The sequence below is a fragment of the Lygodium microphyllum genome, chromosome 1 (genome assembly GCF_053477565.2).
Source record: "Lygodium microphyllum isolate KBCC chromosome 1, Lygodium_microphyllum_v1.1.10, whole genome shotgun sequence".
Lineage (NCBI taxonomy): Eukaryota > Viridiplantae > Streptophyta > Polypodiopsida > Schizaeales > Lygodiaceae > Lygodium > Lygodium microphyllum.
Genome location: NC_141135.1, coordinates 36,930,133 through 36,941,974, shown reverse-complemented (window position 1 = coordinate 36,941,974; position 11,842 = coordinate 36,930,133).

The following is an 11,842-nucleotide window of genomic DNA, read 5'->3' as shown; positions in this document are numbered from 1 at the left end:
TGGAGCAAGAGTTAGAGCACAAGAGAAAGCAAGAGGATGCAAGATCTATGGAGGTTTAAGCAAGAGAGAGCAAGACGGTATTCGCAAACTCTAATAGTCACAATTTGTGACCAACTTTCTCTTATTTTGTTGTCATAGAAAGAATAAAGAATAAAGTAACAATGATGGTGGCTGCCACCTATAGTGTACAGGCATGTGAGCACTATGAACAAAGTAAATGTATGTGGCTAGACACATGTAGCCTTTAACCCCCAATAGTGGGTACCCCTATGTATGTGCGCATTGTATATTCATATATGAGTAAAGTTAATGAAGAATAAGGGTAACTAAGTATCCATAAACACATGGTCGTATCTCTCTTTTACTCTTTCTCTCTCATGCTTGTAACTCCACATCCCATCTCTTATTCTCAATTGGTATCATAGTATCATCATTTGAAGCTCTAGTTAGAGTGAGGAGTGCAATGAGTCGATGCCTATTGTGAGATTGATACTTATTGCAAAGTTTGAAAAGAGGTACAAATCCTATCACTGAGCTCTCCAATTTAAGTAAAACATGTGTTTATATTAAGGGAGCCATTGAGGCTTATTTTGGGAGTTACCATAGCCCATGTCAAAGGTGTTTGGAAAACCATTGAAGGTTGTTATCAAGGTCGACTAGTTGGTTTTTTTAATTTCTCAAGAAGAAATTTGGTTCATGTATTAATATATGCAAGCATGGGGTTGCTTAAGCATAGGGACAACTCTTTTCTTTAAAAGTAGTGTGTTAGCTTGTTTGAAGAAGGGCTAAACTTATTTGGAAAAGCACATGGTCTACGTATGTTTTGAAGTAGGGGGGCTACTTGAGTTTGCAGATAGAGAGACGAAAAAGAGATTGATTTTTTTTTTCATGGCTTGTTAAAAATGTTACAATGCTACAAATTGCATCAAGTAGTAATCGAGTGTGTTTAGGATTGAGTCAAATGCAGTGAGTGCATATTTTAGTTGTTGAGGATGAGTAGATAGAAAGACATGAGATAGGTCTAATTGTTGCAATCAGCTTGAAAGAGAGTGAATAAAAATTATCTTATTGGGATCAGTAGGTACAAGACACATTTGAGGTGTGCTTGTAATTTTGAAAGCTCAAAATATATGAAAAGATGATACATTGATAATTGGTTATACAATGAGTACCCAATATTTTACATTTTCATATTGTGAAATTTGATGCCACCATGAATATATTGCAACCTGTTTTCAAGCATTAGCCTCATTAAGCCTTTTGATCAGGCTCAAACCTCACTCCCTCAAATCCCTTTTCACGCTAGTATTCCTAAACTAGTTTGATAGAATCTTTTTCACATTGGCACTTTTGGAGTTGGATATTATGAAAGTTGTGTTGACATTTGAAGCCGTGAACTAGATTATTGCAAGATAGATTCATATTGCAATCATTGGAATTGGCTATTGAGTCACTTGTAGAAATCTATTTTCACACTAGGAAGCATCTAAATTGGTTATTTTAGTAATTTGGTTCATCTAGTTTGTGTTCACACTACAAAGAGAAAAACTAATGATTTTGGAAGCCTAAAAGGATTTCGATGTAAGGTTTTGGGGGGTATATTTGGTTGAAAAAATACAAAACAATTGCAAAAATTTAGTATGCATTGATGAGTATTTAAACTATTTTTCAAACATAAAATCGGGCTATTTTGGCCTTTTGTTTTTTCATTGATTGGCCATTGCAGTGAACACTTGGTTTGCATCTTTTGTTGGTCTTCTTTAGTGGTGCAATTGACATTTTTTTGGTTGCTTGTTGCTTTGCCTTTATTGCAATGCTTATGGCTTTGTCATTTGCTTGAGAAAATGCACTATTTAACATTGAGAAGCTAGATGGCATAACTTCTTCTATTGGATGGAATAGTTCTATAATATTTTGGTGTGAAAGAAAAAAGTTAAGCATTAAATGTGAAGGTGTAAAGCTTAAAGAAATGGACACACATACTTAAAATGACTTGGATGAGCTTGTACACTCTACTACCATCTTGATGCTCTCTGAATTAGTGCAATTTAAAGGACACAAATGGTGTTGCATATGTCTATAGAAAAAGCTTTGTAACCTCTATGAAAAACAAAGTGCCACATCTGAGATTTAATAGTTGAAAAAGCTCATTGATCTTCATATGGAAGAGGGGACATCTATGTGTACCAGTTAAATGAGTTTAATACTATTTGTAGCCAATTCTTAGCTCGAAATATTATTGGTGAGAACTTTGTCAAAGCCATGTTTTTTCTTGTAACATTGTTTGAAAGTTGAGATAGTTTTAGAATTGCTTGTAGAAAATCGGCATCTATTGGGGGCTTGACTAGTGAGAGCAATTTTCTTACTAAAGAGCTCAATTAAAATAATAATGTAGGTACTAAATGTTCCAATGCACTTACTATGAGAGGGAGGTCTAATGCAAGGGGAAAATCCATAAACGAGAAAACTCTAGAAGCAAGCCTCACACAAGGAAGGATGCAGAATGATTCTGTTACAATAAGAAGAGATACACGTCAATAAAAAATCTCTGTAAATTGTAGGACAAATTAGATCATGTATTGCTTCAAGACTTCAACTATCTCAAATTGACTCTAGGCACTTCTCATCTCCTAACCATTAGCTACTCTCATAGATAGATATGAATAACAAATAGTTCCGAGATTGTAGTGGACACACCTTGCACTTGCTTGTCTAGTCTTGTTGCAATGCTAATTGTGGTCTTATGATCCTTGTGGCACTACTGCAACCATCAAGTTCTTGATCCGAATTCCCCAACCTTCTCCAAGCTCGAGTCACCCTTGTAATAGAGATATAGAGAAGGAAGAACACAATGAGTACTTCAAGAACTTTGCATCATCCCTCATGCTCTCACAATTACACTCACATCCTCTCTCACTCCCTTTCTCAGCAACAATGAGCAAGAATCATAGAGTAAGAAGCAGTCTCATCAATGGAGATAGAGAACTTGATCATAAGTTGGCATACACTAGAATGAGCTTCTATTCTTTTTTTTTTTTTCCACATATATACATGGGCACTCTATTTAGTGCTTCCCCTCTTTAATTTGTCATCTTATTGTCAAGAAGTGAACTGGAGAGAGAGAAAGAGGAGAGAGAAGATTGCAGAAGAGAGAAAAGAAGTGCAGAAGTGAGAGAAAGAGAGTGACGAGAAGAGAGAGAAATACTAGAATAGGAGAGAGAAATACATGAAAGAGAAAGAAGCCATTGAAAAAGCTGAGAGCAAGGTAATGAGAAGAAGGGCAGTAATGTATTAATGTGTCAAAAGATGAGAAAAATTACATGTCCCCTCCTTTTATACCTATGTCAGTGTGACATGGCATCATCATTGTTTACAAACTAAATCCTTATTTTTCCCAGCTTCTCACAATATATCCCGTCCCAAGGGTTTTTGTTTGCAAAAACAAACTTACAAAGATTAGAAAAGGATCGATAGAACATAGTGCTACTCTGTTTTCATCTTTACAAATAGAAAAATGAATAAAAGATCAGAGATATATGGACTGAAATGAAGGAATGGAAAGAGGGTCTTAGCTACATACATGATCAAGAATACTTCAAAAGTATTTGGAACCTTAAAGTCTTCAACTAATGAGCTTAAAATGAAGTAGACAGCTTGCTATATAAACAGACCATGCTGAACCAAATCTGCCATAACTTCTGGTAGAAGTGTCCAAATGGAACGTGCCACATGTCAAAACATAGCTCTTGAAGAGTAATTTGACCTTATGTAGGTGGTATAATTTTGAAAATTAGGTAGAATAAAAAATGTTCTAAAACATTCTACTGTCAGGTCCCTGACTGCACCATAACTGGATCCATAGTCAGTAAGCTTCAGCCACCAATGTGTCCCTAAGAAAAGGAAACTCATCTAATATGGAATCAGACCTCCAAGAAGCTTCCTCAGGTGGTAAACCTCTTCATTTGATCAAATATTCAATGATGGAACGAGATCAAATCATCTCATGTTAACCTATGACAGCCTCTAGGATGTACTAAATAAGACCTTCTTCATCTCAATAGGTGTGTTAGCTCATCAATTGTACAACAGGATCACCATAGAAAGACTTGAGCTAACTAACATGGAATACATTATGAATCTTAGTGAAAGAGGGTAGCTCCAATCTATATGCCAAGTCTCCAATACGCTTCAGGATCCAATAGAGGCCATAAAATCTGTGTGAGTAAGCTTATTACCAAATGCATCTTTCAAAGTAGAATCTTGAGACTTGGGCACCTTCAACAAAACCAATTCTCCTTCTTGAAACTCTAAAGGTCACCTCTTCTCATTTGCATACATCTTCATTTAGTATTGGGCTTTCCTAAGATTCATCTTACACTGCTAAAGAAGGGTTTGCATTCTTTCCAATTCTTCTTTCCCATAAGGATTGCTTCTTTCATTAAAGATGACTATGGGTAAGGGCACCTTAGAGCCATACATAGCCTCAAAGGGTGAAACTCCAATGCTAGTATGAGTGGAGTTATTGTAGGCAACTCAGCCAAGTGTAACCAAGAATCCCATGAATTCTAGACATCGTAACAGAAATGGCAAAGATAAGTTTCCAACCACTTATTTTCCCTTTATGTCTGTCCATCAGTTTGTGGATGATAGGCCGTAGAGGGAGCCAACTTAGTGCCCATGGATGTGAATACTGCCTGCCAAAAGTTACTCATAAACTTTGAATCTCTGTCATGAACAATCACTTGTGGCAATCCATACGGGTGCTATCCTTATTTTGCTAACAAGGCATGCACTTCATGACGAAGTCTTTGACATCTTTCCACATCCCTTTCCAATAGAAGCTTTTGCTGATCCTATCATAGGTTTTGAAAACTCCAAGGTGTCCCATCAAAGGCAAAGAATGCAACTCCTCCATACTTTTCCGTGTAAAAGAAGAAGTAGAGAGAATGACAATCTTGCCATTTAACCAGATAAGGCCATTTTGAAGTTGATAATGCGAGTTATTTTCCATGAGACCTTGTTGTAATTTTTTAAAAATATGGCTGAGCTCTTCATCCAAAAGATAAGCCTCCTATAGTTCTTCAATTCAGTCATCACTATGTAGCTCTGTCATTACTGAAACTTTGCAAGCCCACATATACGAGAAAGAGAATTAGTCCCACTACATTGTCTTTGCCTCTTGTATGAGTGTGGAGCCCCAAGAGGAACGCCAATAAAATGGGAAATCTACTGCAAGAAAATCTATCTTGTATCATTTATGAACATCTTTTTCATATTTGATATAACCACAACAAGGAAAAGAATACCAGTAACAAGTAATCTTCGTGCAGCTTCATAGAAACAATTCTCCCACGGCCTTAACTTGAACAAAATTGATTATACTCTTCATATTCTTCATAGAATGCATAAAGAAACCACAAAGATACAAGAGAATAAACCACTTTGAATGAAAATCATCACATAGTATTCTTCTTCAAAGGGTCCGTAACTTTCTCTCGCAATCTCTCACTCGTAGATACATTGTTTTGCATCAATTTACCTATCTCTCACACACTCTCTCTCTTATACATGCTCTCTCTCTGAATGTACCATGAGATAATCAAGAATAATCATCCATAACCCCCTCTTTGGTCGTGGATACCCCTCCAAGAGTTATGTCTGATCTGAAAGATCACCATAACCACTACAGTGTCCCTTGCGAGCTTACTAATGTCACTGTCATTTCAGTCTTTACTTTAAGTCTTTAGCAACTACTTCTTCGAGCTATTTTGAACTTATATTCATTCCTTCCCAAGGTTGGAAAACTTTCCAAAGCTACACATTCATCCATGATCGCACTTACAAAGGCATACAGAACAGAACAGAACAGAATAGAGATAGAGGCTCTACAAACGCTCATCAGAGGGTTAACAGAAGGCACTAGAAAGCCTTTAGCTCAACTTAAATCCTTCAAAACCATTAAGAATCAATCAATAAGCTTCCAAATACTCTTAAACTTCATCAATCATTATTCCAACCTCTCATACATAAGAAAAATAGAGCAAAACAAAAGCTCAACAGACTCAAACAGAACAATCAGACACTAACAAGGCATCAACAAAATATATCAAAATATCATATCTCTACTATAAACCATAATGAGCTTCCAAAACATAATCAATCTCATCCAAAACACTTTCAAAACAACTAATCAACATTAAAAATCCATAAAAAATTAATCATTCAATCCACAAAAATAACAAATATCGGCCAAAAAAATCAAATCATTTCAACCCTCAACATATCCCCACACGTAATCAGGGAGCGTCCTCGCAACCTAGGAAAAAAAGAATAGAAGTTTAAAATATAGCTCAGTTCGATGTTCTTCAAATTTTTTTAAAAACACCATCCAAGCATGACCCCAACTGAGCGTCGATTTTTAAAGACCATTTTTGAAGCAAAAGAGAGCCTAAGAGGCCGTAAAAGACCAAATTTTCATGCAAAATGAAATGGTTGCGGATCGATGAGCCAGAGTTTTTCTAGATGGAGTTCGATGCCAGGAAGCCAACGCAAGTCTCGATTTGTCAATTGAAGTCCATTTAATCCCCGCGCAAGGTTTTGTGTTATGAAGCAGCTACATGATTCGAAAGCCGGAAAGTGCATAGCAAGTGCCAATTTTTTATGGATTTCGACATACAAAACCAATCGTCTAGGCAGATCTCAATTCCAAGTACGTTTGTCCCCTCAAAAGTGAAAAAACCACTTTTTCCGTGGTATGAAACTCCCAAAGTGAACCAGTTTTTTGGGGTTTTAACTTTAAGCTTGCTTCAAGCTTGTGGAATGAAGGGGCATGAAGAAAAAACGTTTTTTGGAGGGTAGCGCCATATTTTATGGTGTCCTCTCCAATCATTAAAATTTAATTTTTTGAGCATGCAACAACCCTCTTGGCTATGAGATGCTCCATATTTTCGCTTGTCATCACTCTAGCAATTATTGAATTTGATGCACTATTCAGTAAGATCTCATTCTAGTTTTTCTCTCTTCTCTCTCCTCTCTCCTCTTGTAGACTATTCTTATGGATCAATGTAAAAGAGAGAGGGATGGACTGAGATGGATGTTTTTTTGTCGCGATGAAGCGGGAGTTGAGAGATACGTGAATCGGAGTTGGATGGATCGTCACGGTGGCCATGGAAGAGCGTCAGCAAGCCTCCAACATCAAATAACTTGTGTCATAAATGAGTGGTCTTATAAGAACAATGTAGATTTTATCTTTTTATGATGAATTCTTGTTTGAAATGGTTGGTAATGCGCTTGGCTTTGATTGCCAATTCTTTATTTGATCAATCATCTTGAAAGAATCATAAAATATCAGACGTATAATAATTGTATGCAAAACACGCAAAACCCGAGACTAGGGAGTTTAAAGGAAAATATGTGATTTTTGAATTTTTGGTATGCATTTCTTGTTTCCATGGAATGAAATATGCTAAGAAAATCATGTTCTATAAGACTAATCAATCTACATCTGAAAATCAGTAATTTGTTGTAATTTTCTATAAATAAATAAAAAATCAAAGAAATTTTGATAAATTGAGATTTTTTACATTATAAAAATAAGAAAAAATAAAATTAGTGTGTGTGGACATATGATGGAGCTGAAGTATGAGGTTTAGCCTCAGTTTAGTCCCATTTATTTGTTAGAGTGAGTTTTTTATCACTTTTAATAAAGAAAAATGCATGAAAAATATGCCATATACCTATCAATGCAAGCAAAATCTTGAACAGTAGGGGATAAGGGGTTTGTTAAGTGGTTGAAGTATGTGAAATGCTGATGTATGATGTTGCATATCATATAGAGTTCGTAGTTGTTTAAATTTAAAGGAACTAGTATCACGAGAAAACTCGGTGCTAGTCCTAAGCGTAACAAAACACTCACGTAGAGAAAAGGAAATCATGAAAAGACTTATCTTCACATTGTCACATTGCTGACTTCCAATGAATATTTGTTTGAGCACAGTGGTCATATTCACACTTTCATTGAGGTACCTCATGGTATCGTATCCTGGATGCATAGCACTTGTTTGTATGAGTGATGGCCCGACGTTGAGAATGTGAGGTATCCCAAGCCATAGGCCTAGTATTCGGTTCCTTTGGGTTTATTTTGTGAGATTTATAAATCATCTCTTGGATTGTTTATCGAAAGAGTGGACTTTGTTTCGAATGTATTTTATGTTTACCACTACATTCTGGGGCCAATCCTTGAGGTGTAGGAAAGCTGTAGTGAAGCCACGGTGATCAACCGAGGGGTGCTCCTTGTGTGTGTACTACATGGTGTGTAACACCAACATGTTTAGGGACTCCCTTTGAGGAGTGGGAGAAAGAGTTATTAGTTGGACCACGAGAAATGCTACAAATGCAACGTTCTTAGATGCTCTTGGCCATGAGGCCATGTTGGGTGGTTTTAGACGAGTGGTAGAGGTTCAACTAGTGCCTTAGAGCCAGTGTCGAGCCCGTTTTAGGTCCCGATAGGTAGTGCATTTTTTGGGAGCCACTAATAAGCGGCGGTTTCCAAATCTCGGTCAATAGTAAGTACCAATTCATTAGTGTATGCCAAAAGACAATGAGATCGAGTCAAAAGACCGTCAAGCCTAGCTTTAGAAGCAAGAAAGAGCTGAATAGGCTAGACAGTGGGCCAAAATAATTAGAAGATATTCTCCGCAAAGGAGTGGTTGAATATCCTTATAAGGGCAGGGTCTTAGTAACCCTAGCTCAATGCATAGTTTACTAGGAGAAAGTACTAGTATTTTCCCTCTTCTAATCAGTCCGTCCACTTGGAGAGTGTAGTAGTTCTGATTATTCAAACTCCTTTAGTAAATCTAGTTGTTACCATGGTGCAACCCATTGCAATCCTAGCAGGGATGCCAGACTTGCCAATCCTAGGGTTTCCTCTATCCATTTTTAATGGATTAGTGAAAGAAGACGCGGAACTGCATATCAATAAATTCTAAAAGTTAATGTTTAACAGTTGAATTCAAGATGAAAGACACTTGATAATGTTCTTTAATATGACTCTGAAAGGACGAGCTGCAATATGGTATCATAGTAGTCTAGAAGTTGGAACCGTAACTACAATTGATCTATTCTTTGTAGCCTTTCAAAGAGAGTTTGCCCCTAAAAGGGGAGGTCAATATTGGCTACGTATTCTCAATGTAACACGTCAAGAACCTCACGAAATGTTCATGGGTATGCCAAGAAACTGAAGGAAGTATTCCGTAAGTTACATTGTTAGGCATTAAAGACTTGTTGTAGAGGGTAGTCCTTGTGACCCTATCCTCCCTAGCATGTTAGGCAGTTGTTCTAGAAGTCCCTACTAGTGTGAGGTAGTTAGAGAAGCTTGCCAAAGAATAACAAAGAGGAAAAGTTGAATATGCTTCAAAAAATAAGGTAATACATAGGTGTATAAAAAGGGGTTCTAACCCCCTAACCTAGCAAAGAAACAAAAAGAAAAGAAAAATCTTCTGAGCATTTAATTATCGCCTTATGGAGGCCTGGTAGGTTCCTGAGGATAAGTCAATGATCCCTTGTCTTCCTTGGGGTAGCAGAGTTAGCCAAAAAAAAGAAATAAGGAAGGTTTGAGCAAAAATAAAAGTGAGTGGAACAAAAAAGGATTAAGTGCTGCCTCGTGAGAGCTTGGTAGATTCTTAAATGCCAAATTAAGACCTAAGGTCAACGCGATGTTCTCCTTGGGTCATTCTACCCTCAGCTCCCTCCTTTTTACATGCTTGAGTATGGAAACTTTGAAAGATAAATGTATTAAAGGAAATATATGATGACTAAGCCATAGTAGTCCTCGCCTAGTAGAAGTTCTTGGTCCAATTATCCTTAGGTAGGTAGGTAGTTCAGACCACCATTAGGATGACCTCTTCGATGGTTCTTTTAGCCATTGGTTAGTGACTCACTCTAGATTTCTGTTAGATTATGCTGGGCCTATCCCTTATGGAGTTTCATGTCTTGATTCTGTCAAGGGGTAGGGTGAGAGTTGTTCTTGAGGTTTGATTGTGTATATTTTCTTGTGGCAACTTGATACTATCCATGGTTGTTTGTGCAAATCTATTCGTGGGATTTGACGGGCAGAGTCGCCCTATCCCATGGTCACCACTGAGCTCAAAATTTAAAGACCATTTTTGAAGCGGAAAAAAGCCCAAGAGGCCATAAAATATCAAATTTTCATGCAAAATGAAATGGTTGTGGATCAATGAGCTAGAGTTTTCCTAGATGGAGTTTGATGCCAGGAAGCCAAATACAAGTCTCAGTTAGTCAATCCGAGTCCGTTTGACCCCCCATTTAATCCTCGCAAAGGTTTCGCATTATGAAGTAGCTACATGATCCAAAAGCCAAAAAGTGTATGGAGGGTGCTAAGTTTATAGAATTCAATGTCACGAAGCTAGCCATCTAGGCGGATCTCAATTCCGAGCATAGTTGCTCCCTCAAAAGTGAAAAAATCACTTTTTTCGTAGTGTGAAACCCCCAAAGTGAACTAGTTTTTGGGGGTTTTAACTTTAAGCTTGGTTCAAGCTTGTGGAATAAAGGGGTTTGGGTGCCATATTTTTCAGCACCCTCTCCAATCATTAAAAAATGATTTTCCAAGACTGCAACCATCAGAGAAACCCCCTTGGCTTTGAGATACTCCATTTTTTCACCCGTTATCACTCCAAAAATAATTGAATTTGATGCACTATTCAGCAAGACCTCATTCTAATTTTTCTCACTCCTCTCTCCTCTTGTGGACTGTTCTTATGGATCAATAGAAAGGGGGATGGGCTAAGATGGATGTTTTTTGTCAAACATTGAAGTGGGAGTGGAGAGATACGTGAATCAGAGTTGGATGGATCGTCAATGACGACGCAAGGAAGAGCATCAACGGGTCTCCAGTGTCAAAAAACATGCGTCATAATGAGCAATTTTATGAGAAAAATGTAGATTTTACCGTTTTATGATAAATGATGAATTCTTGTTAAAAATGGTTAATCATGCTTGGCTTTGATTGCCTATTCTCTGCTTGATCAGTCATGTTGAAAGAATCATAAAAAATCAATCATATAATAATTTTATGCAAAACACACAAAATCCGAGACTAGGTGGTTTAAAGGAAAATATGCAATTTTTGGGTTTTTGGTGTGCATTTGTTGTTCCCATGGAATGAAATATGTTAAGAAAATCATGTACTATAAGAGTAATCAGTCTACATCTAAAAATCAGTAATTTTTGTAATTTTCTATAAATTAAAAAATTAAAAATTAAGTTTTTCGCACCATAAAAATAAGATTAATGTGTGTGGATGTATGATGGAGCTGAAGCATGAGGTTTAGCCTCAGTTCTAGTCCCATTTATTTATTAGAGTGAGTTTTTATCACTTTTAATTTTAAAAAACACATGAAAAATATACCCTACACCTATTAACATAAGCAAAATATTAAACAGTTGGGGGTAAGGGGTTTGTTGAGCGGTTGAAGTACATTAAATACTAATGTATGATGTTACATACCATATAGAGTTTGCGGTTGTTTGAAATTAAAGAGACTAGTAGCACCAGAAAACTCGATGCTAGTCCTAAGCAATGAAATACTCACGCAGAAAATGAAATCATGAAAAGAATTGTCTTCGCATTGTCATGTTGATGATTTCCAATGAATATTTGTTTGAGCACGATGGTCATATTCACATTTGTATTGAGGTACCTCATGGTATTGTATCCTAGATGCATAGTACTTGTTTGTATGAGTGATGGCCCGACACTAAGAGTGAGGTATCCCAAGCCATAGGGCTAGATATTCGATTCCTTGGGATTTATTTGGTGAGGTTT